The sequence below is a fragment of the Acomys minous genome, assembly GCF_964271855.1.
Source record: "Acomys minous genome assembly, chromosome: 13".
Classification (NCBI taxonomy): Eukaryota; Metazoa; Chordata; class Mammalia; order Rodentia; family Muridae; genus Acomys; species Acomys minous.
Window position 1 is genome coordinate 51409508 of NC_140495.1, and position 27878 is coordinate 51437385.

Consider the following 27878-nt stretch of genomic DNA (forward strand, 5'->3'; position numbering starts at 1 on the left):
TCTCTCAAGACCCAGCATTGCAACTCAGGCCTTTCCCAGGAAGGCTCTTAGCCTGTGGCTCTGCCATTTTGCCTGGATTGAATTACTTGAATATTAAACATTTGCATAATCAAATGTAAATACAATCCTCCATTTGAAAGTCAAATACAAAAGAATTCTGGATTTGTATCACTTTACATTATCCAGGCTTTTGCTTTCAGCCACAAGAATGAATAAATAAGAGTTGTTTGAGACCAAAACAATTTTCTGGGCAAGGTGTTAAAATGAAGAAAAGGAAGAAAATCCCCCAGAAGATGGAAAGGTTTTCACCCAAGATTGAGCTAGGAGAGATGGAATCTGCCTGCTCTTTTTCCATTTGTATCATCTAGGCTTTTATTATCAAGGTAATGATGAGAGTGCAGGTACCATGGAAGGGAAGAAAGAAGGCTAATATGAAGGAATGGCACCCATCAATTAGCCCCAAGCCAGGCCTGCTACAGCCCTGGTACTGCGCTCTGCATGCATGAGATGCCAGTCCAGTTTCCAGGCCCTCAAATTACATTTAATAACTTAATTTTTTGAGGAAGAGCTACAGGAAGCCAGTCTACTTGCTAATTCACACTAAAAGGATACTCTGTATTTTGCTTTCTCTCCCCATTTTTAGGAAAGAGTAGACAATTCATAGAGTGAGGACTTTTCAGAGGCTTCTAGAATGAGGAGACAAGATTTGTTACAGAGGCAGAGGCAAAGAAGACGGTGGGTCCTTAGAACTGTAGTGACAGGCAGTTGTGAACCATGAACATGGGAGCTGAGACCCAGACTTGGGGTCTCTGGAAGAGTAACAAGAGCTTTAGCCACCAAGCCATCTCTCTAGCATCCATCCTTTCAATGTTTTTGGTGAATTTCCAGCTGTCTTAGCTGCTTTTTTTTTTAAACTACTGTAACAAAGTACCACATAACCAAGGCAAATTATAGAAGGAAGAATTTACTGGGGGTGAGTCCATGATCATCATGTTGGGGAGCATGGCAGCAAATAGGCAGGCATGGTGTTAGAGCAGCAGCTGACAGTGTCTATCTGTATTTGCAAGTAGGAGGCAAAGGCAGGTCATTGGAAATGGTTTGGGACTGTGAAACCTCAAAGTCCACTGCCAGTGGTATACTTCCTCCAACAAGATACCTCCTAATCCTTCCCAAATAATTCCACCAACTGGGCACCAAGCATTCAAATAGATGAGCTTATGTGGGGAATTCTCATTCAGATTACCAGACTTTCTCTTATGACTGGCTTCTGTTGTTTTGTGTCTGCTAATTTTTCACTGTATGTTTGAGAGGCTTCCTGAATTTTCGATGCTGGACATTCTTTATTTCTAAGTAGCACTATGTTGGAGGCTTTGCAAGCCCATGTATCTATTCACCTAACAGTGATCATTTTGAGTTGCTTCCTGTATAACCTGGGGATTAATCATCTACGAAACTTGAATACAAACAAGTTTTGTGTGGACATGGTTCACTTCTTGGAATAAAATCTAGAAAATGGCATCTCTATGCTTAGCTGACAGGACTGAAGAAGGTGGTTGCCCTAGAAAACAGCTCTACAGCATCTCACCCATATTCCACGCAGCTTGGAAGTTGCACTTGTGGAATCCCAAGACAAATTGAGACTGATGCTTGTGCCAAAATATGCATATGATCAAGCTTTACTTGATCTCAAGCCTGAGGAAAAGATAGTTTAAGTTAGAGATAAGGAATTGGCATAGATCAACTAAGGAATGCTGAGGGTGGGAAGATCGTCCTCCACAGGGAAGAGCACACTAAATGGTCAACCCTGGAAATATACATGAAAACAAATATCATACAGACCAAGCAGGTTATATTTGCAAATGTATATTTATATTCACATATGTATGGATGACAATTATAAAAGAGATGTCATGAATTTGAAAGACAACATGGAAGGGTATACAGGAAGCTTAGAGGGAAGGAGAAATGATGTAATTATAACCTCAAAAAAAAAAAATCCATGAAGTTGGGTGGGTACAGAGGTAGTGAGGTTTTGGGAGGAGTTAGGGAGAAAAAAGAATATGACCAAAATATATTGCACAATTTTTTTTAAAAATAAAAGAAATAGCTATGGTTTCAGTACTCACACAAATATCATTCTCATACTTAAATAAATCAATAAATAATAGCTAAACTACACTTTTCATGAAATTTTTTTCTATTCTGCATGAAATGCAAAAGGACAGACAAGGAAAGTTCCTGCATGAGAAGGGTTTTTTTTTTAATTTCTTTTTTCTTTTTTCTTTTTATTATTTAATTAATTTATTCAGATTACATCTCAATTGTTATCCCATCCCTTGCATCCTTCCATTCCTCCCTCCCTCATGCTTTCACCCTATTCCCCTCCCCTATGTCTGTGATGGAGAGGCACCTCCTTCCCCTGTATATTCTCATAGGGTATCAAGTCTCATCTTGGTAGCCTGCTTATCTTTTCTCTGAATGCCACCAGGCCTCCCCACCAAGGGGAAGTGGTCAAATATGGGGCACCAGAGTTCATGTGAAAGTCAGTCCCCACTCTCCACTCAACTGTGGAGAATGCCCTATCCATTGGCTAGATCTGGGTAGGGGTTTGAAGTTTACTGCATGTATTGTTTTTGGTTGGTGCAATAGTTTGAGCAGAACCCTTGGGCCCAGATCTGCCTGTCATGATGTTCTTCTTGTAGGTTTCTAGTACCCTCTGGATCCTTCTATTTTCCTATTCTCCCATACTTCTCTCACCTAGAGTCCCAGTAGGATGTTCTCACATCTATCCCAATCTCCGGGTAAGTGAAGACTTCCGTGGGATGTGCTTCTTGGGCTAGTGTCCAGTTATAAGTGAGTATATACCATGTGAGTCTTTCTGCTTCTGGGTTAACTCACTCAGTATGATCATTTCTAGTTTCATGCATTTGTCCACAAATTTCAGGATTTCCTTGTTTTTAATAGCTGAGTAGTATTCCATAGTGTAAATGTACCACAGTGTCTTTATCCATTCTTCGACTGAAGGACATTTAGGCTGTTTCCGGGTTCTAGCTATTATGAATAAGGCTGCTATGAACATGGTTGAGCATATGGTGTTTTCATTTAATATATTAATAGCCACAGAGATTTCCTAATACTTGAAATACCATTTGGGAAACAGAAGTAAAGAAATCTCTTTTTGTAACATCAAAGATTTTTAGGTCAACTTCCTACATGCCAGCACTGGTCTAAGCACTTTTTATATGCTGGCCATTTTAGTTTATTTTATTTTTTAAGAAAACCCCTTGAAATAAATAATATAGTCAAACATTTCACAGAGAAGGAAATGAGATGCAGAAAAGCACATACTTAGTCTAAGAGCAGACAAACATGTGGCATCTGGGACTCGGAGCAAACAGCTCAGACCCTGGGTCATGCTATGCTGCTCCTCAGTTGAATGAAATAATAGATGATAGATAATGAATGGATATGTGTGTAAATCAACAAATACATTCATGCAAAGCTCCACAAGATCCAGCCTCTATGTCTATGTCTGCTATTATTCCTGCCTTCAGATGGACTTTTTTTTTTTTTTATTACTGCCACAATCAATATAAGCAATTCCTTCAGGTCGGGAGGCAGAAATTCTGTGGTATTGGCTTTTGTTGCACCACCAGCTTGCTGACAGTTCAGGAAAATTGCTGACCTATTTTGTTGTCCATAACCAAGAGCATTCACCTAGAATTTCCACTAGTCCATATTGCCATGTTTTGATGTGTGCTAGTGAGAATTGCCAGCTCGAGTGGAAGTCCAGCACTGGATTTGAGGCATGGTCTGTAGTAGGACTGAACAGACAGCGGTTGCCATGTCCCCAGGAAAAGTCACGCAATGCTTATAATAAATTGTCATCCTTGTGGAATGTAGAACACCAAAGTCCAACTTGGTGAACCAATGGGTTTATTGGGGTCACTTAAAAGATTATGGGTGAGCGATAAGTTTAAGCACAGATGGAAAAAGGCATCTGCTTCACCAAAAAGTCCACCCCAGAACGGGAGGTGCTGTGGAAGCATCAGCCCTGGAGGTCCTTCAGGTGATCCCATCTCCTGTCCAACAACTGTTACTTGTTCATATAACCTTGAAGAACGGTCTTATGAATCTTTTAAGTTTCAAAAACTTCCTGAGACTTGTGGGTTGTTTATTTCTTGAGCCTTGTAATTTTCATTTACTTTTGGGATCTTAAGGAATCTCCCTCCAGGGTGAAGCATTTCAATATGGAGAAAATTGCTATGCAACACTTCACTCTTTCCTCCAGTTCTCACAGCCTTAATAATACCTCTTCATTGGTATTTCCTGAGCCTTGGAGGGGAATGTATATATATATATATATATATATCTTAAGCTTAGTTTCTTACCATGACCAACTGAAGATGATAGTAGCAATAATCTATGGGTATAAACAGACATATTTATAGGCACATCACATTCATTTAATACAACAACAGCATTGGCCTCTACACTAGGGCTTTGTGATCTTGCTTACAATCCTGGAAGTGAGGACTGGTAGGACAGACCCTAATCAGAAATCAATTGACCAAACTTATAAAAGCCTTTCTACTATGGTACCTGTAGGCACAGCTTGCCTGACATACTGGTACTATAGTAGGCCAGGTCTAAAGCTGAGCAGGAATCTTGGTGATAATTCTCTACCAACAGACCACCTGGAACATCCTTCACTATGAAAACCAGCCATTAGGAGGGCTTCTTTAGTTCAGGCCCAGTCAGCTTTTCTCATATCCTGAAGCTAAAGTGTATGGAGTTCTCCGATATAGGGAATTAGCATCTAATTCTATCATATAGCCAACAGCATTGGCAATGCCTTTAAGTTTGTGGGGCCTCCCTGGTCAACAGCTCATAGGTAAATAGCCCACTAACCTTATGGCTTCTACTCTTTAAAAACTCTTTCATCACTGCTTTATTGCTCTTTGGGATGCTTTTTTAATCTGTAAGACACCCAGTGTTTGCCTTCAGTAATAAAGCCTGTTACAAGGGGTGGGCAGGATCTCTGAAAGTCTGCCATAATCCATTACAACTAAGTGCCAGTCAATTTGAGGCACCAAAGGGGGATACTGAAAAAGAAATATTAGTAAGGTCCAATAAAGTACAAGAAGGTTTCATTGCTTTAATCAATTATTTAGTCAAAAGACCAATTTGCGTACCATGGATGGGAGGCACTACTCCATCTTACTATCCTTAATCCACAGGCACTGTGCATAACGGGTTTGCCAGCTCATCCTGCAGTGCTGCCTCAGGGACAATGTGCAACTCTACAACCCCAGTGGGCTGAGCAAGGCCCATCTTAGCTGTTCAACCTAGCCAGGGTCAAGAGGGAGAGAGACCACACACTTTCCTGCTATCCCCTTTGTGCTGGTTAACCTTTTGTCAATTTGCCACAACCTAGAGGCATCTGAGAGGAATGGACCTCAATTGAGAAAATGTCTCCTTAAGATCAGACTGTAGGAAAGCCTGCAGGGCACTTTCTTAGTGACTGATGTGGGAGTGTCCAGCCCCTTGCGAGGGCTCCCCAACCCAAGAGCTGAGGGTCTTAGATGCTTTAAGAAAGCGGGCTGAGCAAACCATAGGAGCAAGCCAGTAAGCATCATATGCCATGCTCCTCCTGCCAGCTCCTGCTTCCAGGTTCCAGCCCTGTTTGAGTTCCTTCCCTGATGTTCCCCAGCAATGGAGGGTGACCTGAGAGATGTAAGCTAAAGGAAACCCTTTCCTCCCCAAGTTGTTTATAGTCATGGTATTTGTTTCATCCTAGCAAGAGAAGCCCTAACTAAGATAGAAATTGATACCAGGACTGGGGTGTTGCTGTACCAGACCTGACAAAGTATTTTGGGGAGGACTGTGGTAGCATTTGAACTTTGGGATAGAAAAGCTGTTGAGCGTCCACAGCTCAATGGGCAGTTCTTTGGGTGCTTGGAAGAGAATCATGAAAGAAATGGAGATGATGGAGGCCAAGCTTGTGAAAACTTAGAGATAAAGTAGGATTCCAGCAGGCGTGTCTTGAGTTAAGAATCATGGTTCTGATCAATTGGAGCTAAAGAATTGGGAGAGACCAGAAACACTAACGTGAAACTTCTGCTTTTTTGCTCTCAAAAAATCTTCTGGGAAATGTTTCCACAGAGTCAGCACACAGAAACTGTGGTTCACCTCATGATGCCAGCTGAACTTGGTAATGTAACAATCTCTCAGGGGGTAGCACTTGAAGCCCTGCAGGGCCATGGAGAGTAGCTGAGAGTTGGTTCCATGAGGGGCCAGGGAAGGCCTCAATAGCAGAGGGTTGAAGGGATTGTGGAGAGAGGCTGAAGCTTGCCAGAGTCCGAGTCTCTTAAGAGAGCAAAGGAGAGGCTGTTGGTAAATGTGCAGGCCAGTTGCCATGGGAATCCTAGGGTTTATTTTATTTTATTTTATTTTATTTTATTTTATTTTGAGATGCCAATACCATGGGATAGCAACCAAGGACATCAGTAGCCTTGTACTGGAGCTGGTGCAAACCTAGGAGAACAAGCTATGTCTGTTGCAGCAAGCCTTCTGGAGCCAAGATCATGAGTCTCAGAAATCTGACTTTGAATTTTAGTGTTGGATCTTGGTGTTGCTTTGCTATGATTGTCATCATGCATATATATATTTTCCTCTCTTGGAATAAGAAAGCATTTAATTGATTTTTATTTTATAGGAGCCCACAGTTGAGAGACTGAATTTTTAAAGAGATTTTTGGAGTTTTATAGAGACTTTGGGTTTTTAAAAAGATTGGATATTTTAAAGAGACAACTTTTAAAGATTTTGAATTTGGAAAGACTGGGGATTTTTAATTTTTTAAAGTTTTATACTGCAATATTAATATTAACATGTTGAGAATAAATGAGAAAGAATATATTCAAGTTGAAAATTTCTGTGTTTGTGTGTCAAGTTGACAAGGGGTCAGTTGTTCTGGCTAGTTTTTTGTCAACTGACCTAAGCTAGAGTCAACAGAGAGGAGAAGACCCCGATTGAGAAAATGCCTCCTTAAGATCAGTCAGGCTGTAGCCAAGTCTGTAGGGCATTTTCTCATTAAGTGATTGATAAAGAAGGATCCAGCCCATTGTGGGTGGGGCTACCCTTGGGCTGATGATCTTAAGTGCTATAATAAAGCAGACTGACACACAAACTAAAAATCTAAATGATGAGGACAATTTTCTTGATAAATTCCACTTACCAAAATGGAGTCAGTGATCAGGCAAACAAATTAAATAGTCCTATATCTCCTAAGGAAATAGAAGTAATCAAAAGTCTCCCAACCAAAAAAAGCCCAGGGCCAGATGGATTCAGGGCAGAATTCTACCAGACCTTCAAAGAATTAATATCACTACTCCTCAAACTATTCCACAAAATAGAAACAGAAGGATCACTACCAAGCTCATTCTATGAAACTACAGTCACCTAATACCTAAACCACAGAAAGGCCCATAAAAGAAAGATAACTTCAGACCAATTTCCCTTATGAAGATTGATGCAAAAATACTCAATAAAATACTGGCAAACTGAATCCAAGAACACATCAAGAAGAAATTAAACACCACCAAACCACATAATACAATTTAAAAATGGGGTACAGAGCTAAACAGAGAATTCACAACAGAGGAATATTGAATGGCTTAGAAACAAAGACATGCTCAGCGTCCCTAGTTATCAGTGAAATGCAAATCAAAATGACTCTGAGATTCCATCTTACACCTATTAGAATGGCTAAGACCAAAAATTCCAGCACATGCTGGCGAGGATGTGGAGAAAGGGGAACACTCCTTCATTGCTGGTGGGAATGCAAACTTGTACAATCACTTTGTAAATCAATCTGGCACTTTCTCAGAAAATCAGGAATAGTTCTACCTCAAGACCAAGCTATACCACTCCTGGGCATATACCCGAAAGATGCCCACATACAAGGACGTTTGCTCAACTATGCTCATAGCAGCTTTATTTGTAATAGCCAGAATCTGGAAACAACCTAGATGCTCCTCAACTGAAGACTGGATAAAGAAACTGTGGTACACTTACACAATGGAATACTATTCAGCTATTAAAAACAAGGAAATCTTGAAAATTGCAGGCAAATGGATAGAACTAGAAATGATCATCCTAAGCAAGGTAACCCAGACCCAGAAAGTGGATATTTACTCAACATAGATGTTCTCTGAGAGACTCCACCCAGTTGGGGATCAGTTGGGACATACACTAGGACTGGAAGCTGGATTCTGGACAGAGTGCTGAGAATTGCAGGGAACAGTTGGGGGGCGGGGATGGAAGGTCTGGGAGGGAACAGGAGCTCCACAGGGAAACCATCAAGGCCTGTGGATCTGTGGATCTGGGCATGGGGGATGGGGGTGGGGGGCCCTTCACAAATTCATACACCAGTCAAGAACAATGCATGCAGAGAACCAAACCCCCCTGTTCAGATGTAGCCAACGGACTGCTGATTCTCCTCATGGGGGGAAGGGGGACTGCTGCTGAACCTATGACATGCACTCGGATGCCCAGGATTTGATCACTGTCCCTTGGCAAGACAGCCTAAAGGGCACACAGTGGAAGGAGATGCAGACTATCCTGATGAGACTTAATAGGCTGTTGCCAGAGGTCTAGGGGAGGGAAATAGGCAGAAGAGGGAGGAAGAGTGGGAATGGAAAGATAGGAGGGAGGGGATAACAATTGGGAGGTACTGTGAATAATTATAATAAATAAAATATAAATTTAAAAAAATCCAGGTGGAGGAGGGGCTTACTGCAGAGACCAGTGCACCAACCAAGGACCATGCATGGTGAGGATCTAGACACTCTGCTCAGATGTAGTAGATAGGCCGCACAGTCTCCTTGTGGGTCCCACAATATGTGGAGTAGGGACTACTTCTGACATGGACTCTGGCCTCCTAATGTTGATCACTTCCCCCAGGTTGGGCGGCCTTGCCAGGCCACAGAGGAAGAGGATACAGACAATCCAGATGAGATTTGATGGGCTGAGGTCAGATATATGGGGAAGTAACTAGTCCATGTAACTAGGATAACTAGTCTATGTAACTAGTCCACCAACCAGTCCAGCTGGTCAGTTATTGGGGGGCCGAGGGGGGTCGCAACCTGTAGTTAAAGACATGGGCGAGAGAGACGCAGAGCTCAAGCGAACAGTTGCTTGTCAAGAGCCGTTTATTGAAGGTAATGGCAGGCTTTTTAAAACCTGCTTTAGGGAGGGCGGGGGTACGCAAGGAGAGTAGTGGAAAAGTACAAAATCTTCTGGGTTGAGCCCCGGGAACATTTGCAAGGGGAGGGATCTTCCAGGTGAGACAAAGCAGGATGTCTCTGTGGTTATCTTAGGATCAGATCGCTGTCTTCTCAGGACTAAGCTGGATGCCTTGCATACCTAATGAGTGGCCCAGCAGGATGTTTGCTGCAAATGCTGAATGGGTGGGGGTCGGCCTCAGGCCATTTGGTCCCTGGCATCTCCACCCTTTTTGTTTATTTTGTTTTTGGCCTGAGGGAGACCTTACAGCCCAGCGAATGACTTTTAGGAGGTCACCAGTCATTGTTACAGGATGGCGGTATATTTGAGAATCACTATTGTCCAAGTGTTTCAGGACAACAGTTATTCTGGACCGGCCAAATTCCCAAGGAAAGGGGGCCTCGCGATGGCCTGAGCCTGCTAGAGGATCGATGCTCAATCTTACCACGCCTATGGTCTGTCCTCCCACCAAGGACCGACCGACGTCTGATAACCGAGACTTATTCGATCGCTCCGTCTCTGACTTACCAGGCACTATCGAGAGTCAGGTCAAGGTGGGCTCAGGCCAAAAGATATAGGGGAGGGCTTGCACAGGTTTACCAAAGGCACCGAGGGCACAACCAGGCTCGCCATCCAGCATTCTGCATCCTCGGGAACTGCAAAGGCCGCCCATAGGAACTGCAAAGGCCGCCCATAGTTAACCGACTGAGGCGTAGGTGAAATCTCCTGGATGGAAATAGAAGTCTCATTTGGGTCCTCAGTCTCCAGGCGGCGGTAGTGAACCTGGATATTCTTGGTGGCAGCTTCAACCTGACTTTTAACAAACCCTGTAAGATGGTTTAAAGTCCATGGGCCAAAGGATAATAGAAGGAGAACACCAACGAGGGGCCCGAGCAGGGTGGGGAGAAGGGTAGTAAGCCAGGGGGAGGCAAGGTTAGGGTTAGGGAAATTCCCCCTTCCAGAAAATTTAAAAATGAGTCGGGGTCATGAATAGTAAAACGGGGAAGAAGACTAACAAGGACACACCAGTGTTTGGAGGAAAGGAAGGTAGGGGCATAGACGATCGAGGTTAAACCAGAGGAACAAGCAAAATGGGTGTTATTTGGCGCAGGAATGTAGGGGAGGGAGAGGTCGGGAATGACAGTCTGGGCGCAAACGCCGCTGAGGGGAAGAGGAGGGAGCATATGGGGACCCAGGAGGCAAGTACCTATGCCGGAAACGGACTGGAGGGTAATGTGATTGTTGGGAGCTAAGCCGGTGAGGGTGGGGTAACATTAGTAAAGAGCAAGGTGGAAAGAAGAGCAATACCCTCGTAAAAGGGCGGGGAGGGGGAGAAACACATCCAACATTCAGGAAACGACAAGGAGGAGTCATTTTTAAAGGCCCATATGGAGGCATTTGCCAACTGGAGAATGACATCAGCCGAACTGGGGGGGGGGGCCCACGGGGAGGGTAGGTCAGAAGGGAGGGGGTGAAATGGACCAAAGGAGGACATCCGAGGGGGTGGGTGGGGAGGGAGGCATGGGGGTGGCGGGTTTAGGCGGGGGGGCCAGGAGCAGGAACGGGAACAGGATGATGGAAAATATGATTAGGCCCAACCACTGCAGTGCCCTTATTGGGTACCTTTTTCAGGAGGTGTAACCTGAACATAAGTCCAAAATCGTACTCTGATTTATAAACACGGAGGCCCCATTCAAATCCACAACCCGTCCAACTGGCACGTTTACCGGGCTCAGTGAAGCGAATGGTCAGGGGGTTGTACCAGCCATTGGTGACTGAACGAGCTGCATTGCAAAGGTCTTTAACGGCCTCACCATAGGGCTGAGGATGAACCCAGGAATCGATAGTGATGTAGTCCCAAGAAGAGGATGGCTTCCAGTACGTGTCACCAGTGGTCTCACACCCCCAAGAGGCACAGTAAAAATCTTGGGCCCCACCACAGCGGTGGTTATCAGGACGGGGCCGATGAGAGGGTCCCGGGCAAACATAGAGTCCTCCGGCCCAAGCAATCCCATCCTGGTGTAAGGTTTTGTGGAGCATGATGCGCTCCAGGTCATTACGGCAGCCGGGGCTGGGACCACCAACCGAGCGAGAGAAAGGGGGCGTCTCCTCGGGAGCCTTAGGCCAAAAAATGTCTTCCACACCCCAAGAAGAGGGGCCTCCCAGGGCCAGGACACAGAGGTCAACCTGTAAATCGGGCCACTGGGAATTAATGCCCTGAGAGGAGGAGGAATTAACAATATCTCCCGCTTGGTTAATAATGACCCAGGTAAAATTATAGATTGTATAAGGCTGAGGTTGGCGCAGGAATGCGGCGAGAATCACTTCAGGAAGGCAGAGGCAAAGGAGCGACGCGGTGAGTAGCAACATGATGAATCGGTGGTATCTTTTTTATCCTAAAAAAGAGCACAATTACATCTTTTCCTCAGGGGAGTTCCCTGGGAGAGGGGGGTTAAAAGGTTTGATTAGGCGCTCAGGTAACCAGCGCGCATTTTGTTCTTTCTGATCATAAATGCAGGCATGACCTTTGCCCCAAATAAGGACTGGGTCGGGTCCATGCCATTGGTGGGTCAGTGGATCCTTCCACAGAGCCTTGGCATAGGTGGAGGAGGTGGAAGAGTGCCAAAGGTGATCGGCCGCCAAATGGCCAAGATCATCCTTTTGTAGAAAATTTAGGATGAACAATGCATGATTGAGAAGCAGGCGGGGCCCTGCTGTAGAGGGATATAGGATTCCTTTGGAAAACTGTAATTTATTAAGCATTGTTTTAAGTGTCTGGTGGGCCCTCTCGACAATTCCTTGTCCTTGGGGATTGTAAGGTATCCCCGTAACATGTTTAATCTGCAGTTGGGCACAAAAGGACTTGAAGGCAGAGCTTGTATACCCAGGGCCGTTATCAGTCTTTAAGGTAAAGGGTTTGGGGGCAACAGTAAGGCAATACAAAACATGATCAATAACATCTCTAGTAGACTCTCCATCGTACAATAAGGCAATACAAAACATGATCAATAACATCTCTAGTAGACTCTCCATCGTACAATAAGGCAATACAAAACATGATCAATAACATCTCTAGTAGACTCTCCATTGTACAATAAGGCAATACAAAACATGATCAATAACATCTCTAGTAGACTCTCCAGCGTGCGGAGAGGCGCAAATAAATCCACTAAAAGTATCTATAGACACATGAATATACTTAAGTTTCTTAAAAGAGGAGAAATGAGTAACATCCATTTGCCAGACCTGTCCAGGCATGAGGCCACGAGGGTTGACTCCTGTATGTGGCTCGGGAAGAAAGGTGACACATGCCTGGCATTCTTTAACAATAGCCCGGGCTTGTTCTCGAGTGATGGAGAACATGTGGCGGAGGCTTTGGGAATTAAGGTGGTGGAGGGCGTGAGCCTCCCTGGCCATAGCAACGGGGTCGCTGGCAGATGGAACGGCCAGCCCTGAAAGCAGGGGGCGCGTGGCTGAGTCCACCTGGGCATTAAGTGTAGTCAAAGGCCCTGGCAGGGTAGAGTGAGCGCGAATATGACCAACAAAAAAAGGCTGAGAGTGCAAAAGAATAAGCTGTTGGATACGGGAGAAGAGAGGGGAGGCATTAGTAGCAGGCTTAATACGAGGAACCGTCTCGAGGAGTGGAACAGAGGACGCAACATAGGCATTATCAGTATATAGATTAAAGGGAGTATGGGGAAGCAATGTAAAGGCGTGTGCGACAGCTTCCAGCTCAACAAGCTGAGCAGAGGTATGGGGGGTTTGTTTTTGCAGGATAGCTCCGTCCACAGAGAGGGCAGCAACCCCGGTAGAGGAGCCATCAGTAAAAACCAGGGAAGCTTGGGGGAGGGGTCTGGAGCGGGTGACTCTCGGGAAGATGACAGGTTGTCGCTGCAGGAATTGAATTAGTTTATCTGGGGGATAATGATTATCTAATAGGCCGCAAAAAGAAATACAGGAGACCGCCCAATCATCTGAATTTTGAAAAAGCCACCTTATTTGTGTGGCCGAGTAAGGCGTGATAATAGAGTGAGGGTCCCTTCCGAAGACCCTGGTGGCCGCTTCCCGCCCCTGCCGAATGAGAGACGCAACCAGAGTAGGATAAGTAGGAAGGACCTTAGTGGAGGAGGAAGGGAGATGAAGCCAAAAAAGAGGGGCCCGTTGCCAGAGCAGTCCTGTGGGGGCAAAGAGGGGAGGAAAAATTATGAGCGCGAAAGGCTGGGTAGGGTCAGGAGCCGTTCCACCACCTTTCTGTTCTCCCTCCGAACCTGAGGAATCATGCTCACTATTAGAATCTACAAGGGCCGCAGACGACTGGGAAGGTGTAGGGGCAGGTGGCTCTCCCGAAGCAGCGCCTGAATCAGTGGCCTCAGTTTTCGCCCCGCTCAGGGCGGGCTGGCTCTGGGAACGGGTGACAGGGAAAATAAACGGGGCTGTGGAGGAAATGTGCGTTGTTAAAAGTGAAAGCCGTTGTTGAAGTTGAAGAATCTTCGTCGCATGGGAGATCTGGTGTTGGAGATGGGCCTCCGTCTGGCAAAAGCAGTTTGGGAGGGAACAAGGTGGCGGGAGCCGGGAGGCAGGGTAGGGCTTAGTAAGGGGAGGGGGAAGAGTGAGCAAGGTAGAGGGAAAGGTTGGCGCCGCGCGGAGGAGGCCATCATCGGAATGATATCTAGCAGCCTCCTCCTCAAGGGTGGCAGCAGCATCCGGATCCAAGGGCTCATCTGGGGCCTGAGAAAGGAAAATGGCGGAATGGCGGGAGGCGCGTGAAGGGGCGACCGACGGAGGGGGAACAGGAGAGGCTGGCGGACCGGACCGGACAGAGGGTGCCCTTTTTGGGGGAAAAACAGGGGCACAAAGTGGTGAACACCCACGTTCCATGGCGGAAATGGGGTCCTCATAGGTGGGAGGAAGCGAAGGGTAAAGACGGCAGGGGGAAGGGGAAGGATTTTTTAAGGGCTCCGAGGATGTAGGAGGAACAGAATCGGGGGGCATGTCAATGAGCGTAAGAGAGGAACCCTGCAAAGAGGAACAGGAAGGAACACGAGAAGGAGGGAGAGATTCGCGCAGGCAGAGTTCAGCCACGGAGAGGAGCTGCCTCTGTCCGCTTTCGTTTTCGCTGGACTCAATTATGTCCCGTATAAGGCCCCAATAAGAAAAAATACTGTTCGACACCGCTGTATTACCATCTTTTTAAATAAGTGCATTAAGCTCACGCCCCACCTTTTGCCACTTTTCAGAATGAATAGTAGGTCCATCAATCATGAACCAGGGACAGGTCTGGTCAATAAAAACAAAAACCTCAATCAAATGTTTCTTTTTTACCCTAATACCCCTCTCTCTGAGTACGTCCTTTAAGCCTCTTATGAACTTTGCTTCCTTGGACAGCGAATGGCCCATTCTTGAGATATGCGAACGGATGACTCACCTAATGACGAAGCCGGCCGGGCGAACTCGGCTGGTCATGAAAACTCCTGTGGACCGGTCCCTTAATCCGTTCGGGGAGAAACCCGCACCTCGAGTCCCTTCGTGGTCGCCAGATAACTAGTCCATGTAACTAGGATAACTAGTCTATGTAACTAGTCCACCAACCAGTCCAGCTGGTCAGTTATTGGGGGGCTGAGGGGGGTCGCAACCTGTAGTTAAAGACATGGGCGAGAGAGACGCAGAGCTCAAGCGAACAGTTGCTTGTCAAGAGCCGTTTATTGAAGGTAATGGCAGGCTTTTTAAAACCTGTTTTAGGGAGGGCGGGGGTACGCAAGGAGAGTAGTGGAAAAGTACAAAATCTTCTGGGTTGAGCCCCGGGAACATTTGCAAGGGGAGGGGTCTTCCAGGTGAGACAAAGCAGGATGTCTCTGTGGTTATCTTAGGATCAGATCGCTGTCTTCTCAGGACTAAGCCGGATGCCTTGCATACCTAATGAGTGGCCCAGCAGGATGTTTGCTGCAAATGCTGAATGGGTGGGGGTCGGCCTCAGGCCATTTGGTCCCTGGCAGGGAAGAGGGCTTCCCTTTCTGAAGACTAGGGGATGGAGGGAGAGAGTATAAGGGAGAGAGGGTGGGATCAGGAGACAATGAGGGAGGGGGCTAAAATCATGATATAAAGAATTTAAAGTGCCGAACAAGTAGGTAACTTATATTGCTAATTCCACTACATGCAATAGCTCTGAGACTGGCTGAGACATGATTGTCTAGGCATAGACAATGCTTCTTGTTGGTTACAGAATCCTTGTGATTTAGGATTAGGTATTGTTCTTATAATTTGTCTGTATTATCTGTAGGCCAGGCTAGCAATCACAGATACTTGTTATATTTTAAAATAGCCTTAGTTAACCTGAGGGAGGGCAGATCTCAATCCTTTAAACTACTTCCCATACTGGGGCAGGCATGGGGTCCCTGTCTCAATCCCATGCCATCTGCTTCTGATAACTTCTATCTCCCATTCATAATCCCAAATAACTGCTAATGTTCTTCATCTGGGCTGCATTCTCGATCCACACCGGCGGCCATGTGCTTCTCCTCCAGCTAACTCATGGCAGCCTTCCTCTCTTCACTTTACCTCTTTCTCCTCCTGGTGGAGATCCTTCTTCTTCCCAGAATTCCTCTCTCTCTTAGCCCAACCTACCTCTTTGCCCTGTCCAGGTGGGATGGCTTTTTATTAAGCAAAAGGTAAATCACAGAGACAGTAAGCAGTAATTCACATCAAAATACATCAGACCATCCCCCCAACAATTAGGTGCCTGCCATTCTTTGTATAGCATGAATGAAGATTTACAGATGTCTTTCTTCTGCTCATACAAAAAGCAGAGATCTAGCCTTACTTATTCTGTGTTCCCTACGTATCTCATATAGTTATAACATTAAGGCTATATAATGCTTGTGAGAAATTATATGTTTTCAGAACAAAAGAACCAGACATTGAAGCTGGATAGGTTTGACAGGATTCATTCCTCTCAGCATGCTGGACACTGACATCCTGCATCCTTCATGTTCCAGCATCAAGTGTTTCAGTTGCTGTTCCTCATCAGAACAGGAAGCTCCCAAGACAGCTTTGGAGAAAGCTTCTAATCTCAATTGGTCCAGCATTTTAAACTTTTACTCACAGGACTGCTATTAACCCAGAATTTCTCAACATTTAGAAACTGGGCCACAAATGCTTGTTTAATCATTTCTCCCAATTTTATTTTGGCCCCTACAAAGGTATTATTCATCCCAAATCACCCAGAAGAAACCTTAAGAGAATGACACCCCATTTCCCTTAGGGGAGATTAGGTAGGTTTTTGGTTGCTTTCTTGGGCTATAGATGTTTATTTTCATAGGGTGTTGGTTATAAGTTTCTATTAGTCTTATTCAGAGAGAAACTGTGGTTGGATTTAGGGATGTCTCTCTTTTCCTTTACTATCTTTCTTAGGTTTGGAGATAGGGGTTGAAAAGAAAGAAGGGGAATATAGAAATATATAGGGTTGATAGGACAAAAAGTAGACTATTGAGTCTACACCTCAACTTAAGGCCTTAATTGTTACTCACAAGGTTATTTTTAATTCATTGGTATAGAATTTTGTATATTGGTGCAAAATAAGTTTAATTTTGATACATAGGTATAGAATTCAAATTTAAGATTATTCTTCATACACATTATATATATTTCTACTATAATATGATACACTGTACCCATACAACTCAAGTAGAATACAAAGTTTACCTCTAGTGCTTTGAAAGTGCTATTGCAGGCTGTTTAGGATGGTAAATTATACAAGTTAGTTCATCAAGTCATGGTCATGTCAATTACTGGCCTATTTTTATCACAAGAATATACATCCTAACAAATAGATATGAGTCTATAGATAGATAAGTTAAAATAGTTAGATAAAGTCTTCAAAAACCTCAGAGTCCTACAGAATATGGCATTTAAAATTGTTTTTTATTGTTTCAAGGATTCTTTGACAATAAGACAGGTTAACTCCTGGCAATATCCAGCCTACCTCAAGACAATGATGAGCATCAAAGAACCTTCTTATGGAGATGGCTTCCAATGTGGCAAACCAGCTACTGGGCAAAATGTCCTCTTTTCTGCCACTGACAGCATTCTGCATAGGTAAGCTTGGATGCAGGCAGATTTGACAGCCAAACTCTGCCAAGACAGGGTAAGCAATTCCTTAATAGTTCCTGCCTCACAAATATGTCTACCATATATATTTGGCCAGAAGGCTGAATATGATGCTCCAACATTATCGAGAATTTTGGGTGACTGTTCAGGCAGCAAACTGCCTCTGTCATTTTTTTTTTCACTTTGCAAGCTGCTAACCTGAACTTCCTGTTTTCTCAGGTAGTTAATTTTATTCCTTCTCAAGTCTCTGATGGGGTTGAAGACCCAGATAGTTTTGTTTTGCAATTAATCTTAGTTGTTCAGGGGTTGAGATGTTTTTAGGTCTAGATAGATGTTTTAAGTTGATAGAGATGAAATATGATAGATATTGATTTACATTTAGAATTTTGGACTCACCAAGATAGGAAATAATATTTTCTTCAAGGTTCCCAAATACAAATTGCCAAAACATTTTGAATGTAACATTAATATAATTCCTGATTGTTTTGTGGTTCTTCTTGTTGTGTGTAACTTATTTTATATATGTGTAATAATATAAATGTATATGTAAAAATATTTTTTAAAAATCCAAAGCTGTTAAAAAAAAGCAAGCAAGCAAACAAGCAAGCAGGCTGAGCAAGCAAACAGGCTGAGCAAGCCATAGCAACAAGCCAGTAAACAGCACATCTCCTTGGCCTCTGCATCAGTTCCTGCCTTCAAGTTCCTGCCAATTGAGTTCCTGCTCTGACTGCCCTCAGTAAAGGAGTGTGACTTGTATGGAGAGCAGTACTGACTCTGACATGAACTCTGGTGCCCCACTATTTGACCACTTCCCATTGGTGGGGAGGCCTGGTGGAACTCAGAGAAAGAATAGGCAGGCTACCAAGATGAGACTGATAGGCTGTGACCATATGGTGGGGGAGGAAGTCCCCTTCTGCCACAGACCTAGTGGAGGGGAATAGGGTGAAAGAGGGAGGGAGGGAGGAATGAGAGGATACAAGTAAAGGGATAATAATTGAGATGTAATCTGGATAAAATAATAAAAGAAGAGTGTGACTTGACATCTGTAAGTTGAAATAAGCCCTTTCTTCCTCAAGTTGTTTATGGTCATGGTGCTTTATCATGGCACTAGAACCCACAAGACACCCTCTGCTCAAGCTGGCTCCCTATGGCTGACAGGCTATGGGCTGTCACTATGGCTGCAGCCAGGATGTTGCCTACCACAGCCATATCACGGCTGTGATAGCCTGAGATAAGTGAGCAATTTTCACTTCCAGTATACATTAATAAAACAACAACAACAACAAAACAAAAAACCAGAGATATGTGCACAGCTTGCTCTCAAGTTGCCTACCCTTGAGGCAAACTTAATCTTTTTTATCTGTGTTTTTGCTTTTATAATTTATACTATCTATGAACTGTTCATAAGCCGATTAGCACAACATATGTCTGTCAATTTTTTCCTTGGGAACTATGACCCAATAAAACTCTTACCACATTTGCCCTGAGTGACCCTGAGAGGCCTCTGTGTCTGCTCTGCCCTTGCTCCATCTCCTTGAGATTGCTTTAGCACTTTGCTGATGTGATTTATATTCCAGAGCTGATTCAGATCCACCAAAACCTCTCTTACCTTGTAAAGATCAAGCAGTGCCATGCCACGGGGCTGAGCAAAGCCACTAATGCCCCACACCAGACCTGAAGTCCCCGCTAAATTAACTCCATCCTTAGCTCTCCTGGGAACACAGCTGCGAAGGTTGCTTGTAAATGTCAACATGCCACAAATTTAGAACCACCCAAGCAGGAAGCCTCCATTGAGGAATTGTCTTGGTTTCCTTAATTGATGTGGGGTGGCTTTTCTGGGAGCAACCCATGGCAGACGGAACATTTCCATTCAGCTCTCTTGGCTTCCCTGTTGCTGCCTAGTTAATTTATTCCATTGCTACTGCTGATTCCTACACTCTTTATCAGAACCAGTGTCCCATTCTCCTCACATGCACTGAGGACCAGGAACCCTCCGAGTCTTTAGCACCAGATTGGGACTGCTGAGACAGCAGCCTCAAGAACTGTGCAACTAACCAGTTTTTGTGTGCTAGGTGTGAGGCAGCTGTCCTTACTGCTTCAGTTGGTTGCATAAGCCAGTCTGGTATATTCTTCCATAGATATGAATGCATTTATTTTACTGGTTCTACCCCTCTAGAGATCCCCAGCTAACACACTAGATGCACAGTGAACTGGACATCAAACTTCACCTTCCTCATGCCTGCTTCTCTCAGTGATGCTCATCCTTCCTCGACTGCCTTCCAGTCCGATATTCATGATGATCTCAGCCTGTGATAAGCAAGTGTTCCTAGTGGCTCAAATGAGGGGTTGATTTTTCTCATATCACCTCAGATTATGACCTCTGTGTCTCAAAGAGTGAGTAGTTACATTCCTCAGTTTCCACACTTCTTGGCACTCACAGATCCCATCTCTCCCCATGTCCCAAAGTCTCAAACCAGGCTATAACAGCTCTTTTATTGCTTGTTTAAAAGTATTTTTGCAATTCAGACAATGTAGATATTAAGGGTTTTTTTTTTTTGTAGTTGTTTGTTTGTTTGGTTTGTTTGGTTTGATTTGGTTTGGTTTTTTGTAGTCCAGACTGACTTCAAATTTACAGTAATCAGCCATAATTTTTTTTAAACCATAGTTTCTTGTACTGGGTCCTTATGAAGGTGCCTGTTTGCATGTTGACTGGCAGACCGACGCTTCTGTTCTATTAAAGGTCAGGCATGAGGGGCATCTTCTTTCACCTTTACTCTACTCTCTGCCTCCTGTGAGGCCCATTCTCATGGCTGCCATGTATTTCAGCTACAGCAGAGGCTCTTTAGCACAGTCTAACTGGTACTCTCCTGCCCTTTTATCCACCTTTCTCAGTCGCAAGTAAATGGCAAGCCAATGCCCCTCCTCCTTTATCCAACTCTATCCATTAATTAAAGTCCAATATATATATAACCTCAAATAGGAGCCTCCACAACAGAAACTTTAAATGGAAAAATGAGTTTGGAGTTCTGTTTTTTAAGTTCCTAAAGACAACAACTGCCCACTCAGACTACTATACTGAACAAAACGATCTCTCATAATTAAAAAAAAACAAAACTATGATTTAAAAAAAAAAGGCTAAAGGACCATTAAACCAGCTCTACAAAAGATACTTGAAGGAAACTTTCTGACTGAAGTGAAAAACAAACATATTCATAATGCTACAGGAAAGAATAAATCACACTAGAATAGCAAATAAAGACCAGGAAAACACCAAAGAATACAAAATCAACAACCTTCCAGGTACTGATAAATATTTTAAAATATTATTTATGGCTATCAGTGGTTCTTGGCTCCCCAACAGCAACACACAGACTTACAGATTTGGTGCCGACAATGACCTCACCTCATCACCAGACACAGATGCTGCCTTAGAATGCACGTATGCCATGGGCTTTACAAGCAGATGGAAGCAAGATACAAGCAGGTGTCACTTTTCTAACATATGACAAAACAGACTTCAAAACAAAACCAGTCAGACTTCATACTGATTAAGGGAATAATGCGTCAAGAGGAGACAGCAATTCTAAACATATGCACACCAAGCACAGGTGCACCCAATTTCATAAAACACATTCTTTTAGACAAAAAGTCTAAATCTAGATTCTTCCCAACATAATGATAATGATGCATGACTTCAGTACTGCATTCTCACATGTCACTCCATCATCATCATCATCATCATCATCATCATCATTCTCATCATCATCAAAAACAACAGAGAAGCATCTGAGTTAAATGATATCCTAGGTCAAATGGACCTAAGAGACATTTACAGAGATTAAGCCATGCACCAAGGTTACTGAAACAAACCAAGGAAGTGTATTAGTCAGGGTTCTCTACAGTCTGTTGCTCTGACAGAATGAAGGATTTATTAGAATGTCTTCCAGGCTGTGCTCCAGCTAATCCAACAATGGCAGACTGCAACAGAAAGTCCCAGAATCCAACAGTTGCTCAGTCAACAAGCAGAACGTCTTGGCTGGTCTTCAGTATACACTAGAACCGCAAAGAAGTAGACCCTAATGCCAGCAAAGAGAGGGCAGAGGGCAAGGAGCAAATTCTTCCTTCTTCCATGTCCTTTTCGGAGAAGCTGCTAGCAGAAGGTGTAGCTCAAATTAAAGGTGCCGCTTCACACTTCAAGTGATTTAATTTTAAAAAATCTCTCACAGATATACCTAGACACTTGGGTTTTAGCTAATTCCAGATATACTCTGTTGCAGTTAATTATCAGTATGGCCTAATAATGCTTATTATTAGGCCTATAATTATTATTACAGTGGTATTTTATAACACTCTAGCAATCATTCAAGACACAGAGACCTGTTATATTTTAAAATAGCCTTAGGTAACCTGGGGCAGGGCAGATATTAATCCCCTAATATACTTCTTATGCCATGTGCTTCTAATAATTTCTATCAAGCTACCTTCCATCCATAATCCCAAATACTTGTTAATTATCATTATCTGGGCCAAATCTCCCTCCATGCCAGCCATATGCTTCTCCTCTACCTAACCTATGGTGCAGCCTTCTTCTTCCTCCCTTCTCCTCTGGTCTCTTCTCCTCCCAGGATTCTCTCTGTCTCCCAAAGCCCAGGAACCCTAGCCAAGCCTATCCCACAGGTTAGGCTCTTAGGCAAGGTACAAGGTGGGGCACAGAAACAGCAAGCAGTAAATAGCATCAAAATATATCAGACCAAGCTCCAACAATTCCCCTTTTTTGTCTAAATAAAAAGGCCATTTTAAAAACAATTATGAAAACCAATACTCAAGTTCACAACTAGGAATAACCATCACAAAAGGCATTTGTTAAAAATTTCTAGAAAATGTTCTGAGCATGGTAACACATGCCTTTAATCCCAGCACTCAGGAGGCGGAGGCAAGTGGATCGCTGTGAGTTTGAGGCCAGCTTGGTTTACAAAGGGAGTCAAGGTCAGCCAAGGCTACACAGAGAAACTCTGTCTCGAAAAACAAAACAAAACAAGAAGTTCTAGAAAATGCAAAACATAACACACTCAAATCAATGGGATACAATGAAAGCAGTCTTTAGAAGGGAGTTTACAGCTACCAATGTTTATATTAAAATGTCAGAGAGAACTTAAATAATTTCATAATGCACATTAGTGTCATAGAAAAACAAATGCAAAAATACCACATCACAATATAGAAAGAAATTAAGATCAGGGTGGAAATTAATGAAATGTACACTAGAAAAACAAAATGAAGAGCCAATGAAAGGAAAAAACTGGCTCTTTGAAAAGATAAACAAAGTCATATAGTATTCCTTAGCCTCCTGGGAGGGAGGTGAGAAGCTATGGGGTCACTGGGGTACTAGAATAATCAAGGCAGGAGATAATGGAACCTGTGAACGGTCTTAAGAAGCAACAAAGACCAGACATAGGAGAGAGTTTGATTCGCAGCAGATGTGATGTGTAAGTTTGCAGTAGTATTGATGGATGTGAGGAAGGGGGAGGGGCCTGAAATGTTGGACAGATTTGAATTTGATCCCATAGGTGGATAGTTGGGTTATTTACTAAGGAAATAGGAAACCTGCAGGTATGGGAGGCAGAAAATGCTGATTCTATTTTTCCTCTGCCCAATCTGAGGTGCCAACATATAAAAATAGAAGTAACTTGAATAGGTGGTGTATGTTGGGGTACATAGGCACGTGGAGGGCATTAAAATATTTTAAATAGCTGAATTTGTCCACAGAACACATGTAGAAACAAAGTGAAAAGGAAACCTAAGATACTGGGGGATCTCAGAGCTAAGGTAAAAATTCTCTGTGAGGTTTGTAATCTCAGGACCCAATGACAGCATGGAAAGGCTGGAGCTGCACCACATTGCCCTCGTCACTATTATCCCTTTTGGGGGAACACCAATGCTTAGGGGAATATCACCAGGGTAAGAGGACAGGGACACCGGTGGGGGAAAAGTTCAATGACAGTGTCAAATACCTCAAGGACATTACCCGGAACTGAATGTGCTTACTAACTGTCGTAGTTAACCATATTGATGACATTGTGGAAGATAGGCACTCAGGAGTGAGGACGTCCTGGATGGAGACAAAAGAGAATACAGATCATCTGTGGGTGGAATCTTAAAAAAAAAAAAAATCAGAGTGTCTCTAAAATATGATGATGCAGTTGTGGTTATGTGACCCAACAGACTACGGGTGTGTGCAAAGAATGGAGGCCAAGCAAGCACAGCTTTTTGGAAAAGTGAGGCTTGTATTCAGTGCTTTTAAACAACAATCCTTGGTCACCATGGTTAATATCAGATTTTAAAGCAGCACAGAGACAGTGAAGAGACCATAGTCAGACTTCTCCAAATGCAACTGTATTTGTTAGCACACATAGTGAGGGGCAGCCCCTCCTGTGGGAAACGGACGGGTCTGTAGAGGTAAAGCAATCTGGCATCTTTATGGGGCTTGGGAATGAAGGAAGTTGTGGGGATTATGTGTGTGTGTGTGTGTGTGTGTGTGTGTGTGTGTGTGTGTGTGACCTCTACTTCCAGGAACTATTTGCTTCAGACAAGACAGATAATCTGGGGAGACAGGCTGTTCCTGCAACATTCCTTTCTGGGGCAGAGCAAGGCTGAACAAGATCAACTGCAATTTCATTGGATTTTTTTTTTTTTTAAGCAACAGGCATTCTATCAGTAATAATGAGGATGACGTCAGCCCAACATTAAATGAACAGGTAAGCAGAGGACTCTAAAGTTTTTGTTTCTGGAAGATTGTGATTTTGACAGGCCTTAGTGGCAGATACTGTTAAGAACTTTCTTCATAACCTAGCTTGCCTTGCCTTTGTTTGCTGACTAGGTTGGCAAAAGTGACTCCATTTTGATTCTAATTTCCCATTTCTTCCACATTGAAAATGGCCTCTCAGTGCTGAGCTCCCTGTAGAGAAGCTACTCAAGAGCAGAAAGTGGCAAATTCCTTTTGGAAAGACATTTGGCAGGAAAGTCACATCTGTTGAAAAAGTTTTCGTGTGGGGACTTTACTTGTGAACTTAAAGAACAAGCAAATGTCCCCAAAGGGTCGCCAGCATTTGATGGTTATGTATTATAAGTATGCTCCCTGTTCCTGGAATCAAAACCAGGGTTTGTATTCCTAGTCAAGAGTCATGCTCCAAGAAAGCCTAATTTTGTTGTGGTATCTGACCAATGCACCAGGACCTACAAATCATATGTAAATGTCAACCAATCAGGAATGGGCATAGTTGGCTTTCCTCATTTACATACAAAAGACCAATCATGATTGGCCTCATGCTGCCCTCCCAGATTGTACCCAAGTGGGGATGTGTGTATGTGTGTGTGGGGGGTACAGGAAGAAAGAAGCATTGTGGAGGGAGAGGAGTTGAGGGGCAAGTTGGGTTTAGAAAAGCAGGTAGTAATAGAAGCCTGGGTAGGAACTTTCTCTAGCAGCCAGCCTCTCTCTTTGGCCCTTGGCGTACCCTTTCATTTTGTAAGGAAGGCTGCTATTACCACAGTTTGCAAATTATTTTCTTTCTTTCTATTTTAAATAAAGCTTCCACTTCTCTTGAATTTTGTTCCAGTGAATCTTGTTGACATACCCTAAGGATAAGTAGAAAACGCATCCGTATGAATATGCTTGTGGCTCATTATTTACAGTATTATTTTTAAGAAGCGCATGTGGCTAATGGTATGGAAACTAGTTAAGTAAATTATGGAACATATGCTCGATGGATAGAATATTATGAGGTCATTAAAATTATAATTATGGAGCTTATAGCACTACAGAAAGATGATGATGACTATAAATGGAAGATCGGCTTTTAAACTGTGTGTGCTCTAACGGCAACCCTGAGAACATCCTTTCCTGCTAGCATGCGGCAGGAGAAGCCCTAATAATTACCAGCTGTTGGCTGCAGATAGCACTAAGAGCATGGACAATTTCTGTTTTCTTTCTCCATTTAGGAATCTTGTTTTGAATCCCAATGCTATATATCGCTCTGGATCACCAAGAGCAGAGTAGCCTTGGTCTGCTATTGCTGATTACACTATATATGACATCACTGACTTTCCCCCTCTCTACTCTGACAGTAGAGTAAGGATTTTCTATGGTGAAGTGATTCCACTAGAATCTACTTACAACCTATGTCACCAGGAATGGGTGCTTCCAGTGGGTACAGGATCCTTCTGAGAGAAGCAATATGTTTAAACCAGTGCTTCTCAACCTTCCTAATGCTCCAACCCTTTAATACAGTTCCTCATGTTGTGGTGACCTCCAACCATAAAAGCTTTGGTTTTTTTGTTTGTTTGTTTGTTTGTTTGTTTGTTTTTTGAGACAGGGTTTCTCTGTGTAGCCTTTGCTTTCCTGGACTTGCTTTGTAGACGAGGCTGGCCTCGAACTCACAGAGATCCACCTGCCTCTGCCTCCCAAGTGCTGGGATTAAAGGCATGCGCCACCATGCCCGGCCACAAAAGTATTTTTACTGCTCCTTCTTAACTGTAATTTTGCTACTCTTATGAATTGTAGTGTAAATATCTGATATACAGGATATGTGATGTGTAACCCCTGTGAAAGGGTCAATTGGCCCCCAAAGAGGTTGTAACCCACGGGTTAAGAACTACTGGAGGACATTAGAGTAAGAAGTGAGCCAGCATTATAAAGGCAAGCACTGCATGCTGTCCTCCTCCATGAGGACAACAGAGAATGCACACCTCAGGGGTTGACAGTAGACTGACAGTGCTCAGAGGCTGAAGGTGTTATGCCGAGATTAGCCAGATTGTGAGACCCCCCCAAAAAGACCACCAGGACTCAGTACTGATGCAATATACACAGGGTCCTGTATTATAGGCTCAGAGCTTCAGATCCCAATCCTTCCTGACACAGCAGGATAGGAGAGTGATCCTGGAGCTTCAAGGGTAATGGGTTAATAAGGAAAAACTGTAATTAGGGGTTGGGGGGGTCACAGGAATGTAGGTCCTTAGGCAGGTTGGGTGAAGGCTGGATCTGGAGGGGAAGGTTTTTTGTTTGTTTGTTTGTTTTTTGTTTAATCTCAGAGGAACACTGGGAGTGAATTGTATCTAATCGTTCCTATGGAGTTTCTGGAGACCGCTGGTAGGTGTAGTTTATGGCAGTGTGTGGTCTTACCCGCAGGAAGCAGTGAAGTCACCTGGAGGACAACTTATCACAGACCATGACATTAATTGTAGAATATACATTACATATACAATATGGCATTAATTTTGCCCTTACAAAGGGACAGTGAGAAGGAGAGCTGGGTAGGGTTAGCCAGTGGGCACTAAGTTACAGATGGACGGGCTTAAGCTCTGGGGTTCTTCTGTACAAGATGGGGCACATCTCAAAATATCTAAAAGAGTTTTGAATGTTCTCACCATAACAACAAGAGAAGTGTAAGAGTTAGAGGCAAGGACTTACTGGAAAAATGTAGAAGCAAAGTAGAATTTGCTTGAAAGAAAAGGATAGAAGAGGAGGAAGGGAGAACAGGGGATGGGAAGGAAGAAAGAAAAGCCATATTGGCAGCCCTGCACCATGCCAGGGTGGGCAGTGGGTAAAAAGCAGGGCAGAGCTGGGTGTGGTGGCACACTCCTTTAATCCCAGAACTTTGGAAGCATAGGTGGATTTCTGAATTCAAGGCCTGCCTGGTGTGCAAAGTGAGTTCTGAGACAGCTAGGGCTACACAGAGAAACCCTGTCTTGAACCCCACACCTCACTTACCCCAAGCGAAGGAAGGAAGGAAGGGTTTCACTTGTCCCCCTATGCTCTGCATCGACCCCCAGGCCTCGATGACCCCTCTTCTACATCATCTCATCCTGCTCTGAAGGGGGCATCCTAGGCTCTCCACATTTGCCTTTATCTAATTTGAGTCAAATGCCTTCTATGTTTCTTCTCCACCCCACATTTTGGTACCTTAGCATTTGGGGAGCTTATAAATGAATCAAATCATTGATCAAACATGACTTTGACATGAGAACCTATGTCCAGTGGTTGTCACTCAGTTCCAGGTACCGCACCGGCTCGAGATGGAAGCAGTGCAATGAGACCTCCTGGCGAGTGCTCTTCAGCAGGAGTAGCTACTAAGCCTCAGAAGTTCAGCTGGCAAGTCTTCTACCCATTTACATCTTTCATCAGGATTTGATTTAACAGTGAGATAATTCCAGATTCATATGTAAGAATAAAAGAATAAATGAGAATTTTAAAGTGTGTCTGAAGTGGGTGTATTTGGGAAAGTAATTTATACAGCTGATATGGTTAGAAGACAGAAAGTGCACGGGCATCATCACTGAGCTTAAATCTAGAAGGCTGGAATGCCTTCCTCACTCTAGGGCGCTCAGCTGCTTATTCTGTTGTACACTACTCCATCTTGTGGTTAAACAAGGGTACTAATTAGGATGATACTGTTTCTCACATAGAAAACCAATGCACAGTAGCTGTTCCCCCATCT

The 27878-nt window shown here is 43.7% G+C and overlaps 1 long non-coding RNA gene across 2 annotated transcripts in view; it reads left to right on the plus strand.

Annotated features, from left to right (window-relative positions):
- The window catches only part of LOC311581997, a 50150-nt gene extending 22523 nt beyond the window's left edge, over positions 1 to 27627 (plus strand). The window contains exons 3-5 of one of the 2 annotated variants that reach the window (XR_014773980.1): positions 17216 to 17376; positions 24086 to 24143; positions 27433 to 27627. This is a non-coding gene — a long non-coding RNA (uncharacterized lncRNA). The remainder of the gene's footprint in view (positions 1 to 17215; positions 17377 to 24085; positions 24144 to 27432) is intronic. The other variant, XR_014773981.1, reaches the window with a different exon arrangement.
- The last annotated feature ends 251 nt before the right edge of the window (positions 27628 to 27878 follow it).